Genomic DNA, 1800 nt, shown 5'->3' with positions numbered 1-1800 from the left:
CTTTTGGGCTTGTCCCAGTTTTGTTTCCACTTCCTTTCACTTTGTCTTCCATTTACGAGCCTCAGATAATGTCATGACTTCAACACTGCGCTCGTGTTATTACACTGGAAGTTCAACACGTTCATCAAAAATGAAAGAAATCTCAATCCAGTAGGAAACATTCATACAAATGAGAACCAATGTTGAAATAAATACGTCTCAATATATGTCTCTTTTCAAATTCTAGCACTTAGAGATTTGATCCTGTACAGCATTATTAAATTTCTTCGATTGCACTGAAATACAAGTTGCCTCCTCTGTCTGCATTTCCCTATTAAAGGACTCATTCACTAGATTTGATGTCTTCCACCTTTCTTCACAGGAGCCATAGCTCATATTTTCCGACATAATCGATAGATAATAGCAGCATAGAGCTGAGGCATTAATTCATTAGTTCTCTTCGTCTGTCACCAGTAATGTGTTGACTGCATATACATGAGTGATAACATGCTTGGCAATGTGGATCCAGTTATAACTGAGACAGGGAAACTGTGAGAAAACTTTAGTAGTTGTCAGTACTAGTTTTCCAGTGGAAATTGGAGAGATTAAGTCACATAAACTTGCAAGTTACTTGCTGAGAATCTGAACATAGTAAACAATAGTTACCGTGAGTATTGATATAGCAAATATCGTAATCCTCTGTAGAGTCTGCATTCAACCGAGTCAAGCCAAGAGAAGCTTTCAGTGCAGCTCCCTTGACACGCTCAGGGCCAGTCACATTGGTGCCTCTCAAATGGAAACTCCACGAGGGGGACCGTCTGCAGGCCTGTGCAGGAGCAGAGCCCAGGCTGCCAGTGTTAGAGCAGTGCCTGGTGCAGAAGAGAAACTGCCCAGCACCCTTGAAGCACCTTCCGGGGAACCGGTGTGGCAGGAAGTCGAGTGACAGAAAATGGCTGCTCTGTGAACAGTTTACAAACGAAATACTAATCTGTCCTTCACAGTCAGTCAGTTTCACCCACGTTTGGTGATATATTTTGAAGCAGGGATCTAAAAAAAGAAAATTGGAAAGGACAGAAAAAAGGTTTAAAAATATACGGAGTATATATATTGTATAAAAATACATGTAGTATATCTATTTTCTTCTTATTCTAAAATAATATATATGTAAATATATGTAAACATAAGTATACCTATGAATCTAACTGTATATACATATATAATCCAACATTATAAATATATAAATATTAGATAATATGTAATACTGTATGTATAATTATCTTTACATATAATATAAACAAAGTATTTGCATTGACATATAATTACCTATGCATATAAAATATATATAATTTTAAGCATATATAAAATGCATTTAAATATATAAGTTATTTGTATTGGGGCTTTTTTTGAAGGGAGGGTGAGTGGACATTCCTTGATTTTCAACCACGGATAATCACAATACTAATTCAAAAGCTGTTTCCTGGGCTGGAATTAGGGAGTACTTTCCTCAAGCCAAAGATTTAAGGAGGCCGCAATCTAAGGAATCGACACAAATGATATTTCCATGCCGTATGAAAAATGAAAATTAGTGAAAAACTATCCAGGAGAAACAAAGTAATACAATTTTAAGTAAAGACCAGAAATGACCGTGCACTTGCAAATCCCTCAGAGTCTCACCAGGGAGAAGGGAGACTGTGGCAATTGCATGGTCATCAAGTGTGGCAAATTGCACTCACTCTATGCCACTCTCACCCAAGAGCGTTGAAGGTTCTGACCGGCTAAATGCCCTCAACTGCTCCTACACGACACTGCTCCTTTTTCTTC

This window comes from Cynocephalus volans, chromosome 16 (genome assembly GCF_027409185.1).
Source record: "Cynocephalus volans isolate mCynVol1 chromosome 16, mCynVol1.pri, whole genome shotgun sequence".
NCBI classification, from domain to species: domain Eukaryota; kingdom Metazoa; phylum Chordata; class Mammalia; order Dermoptera; family Cynocephalidae; genus Cynocephalus; species Cynocephalus volans.
Note: the sequence above shows the minus strand (reverse complement) of the source record.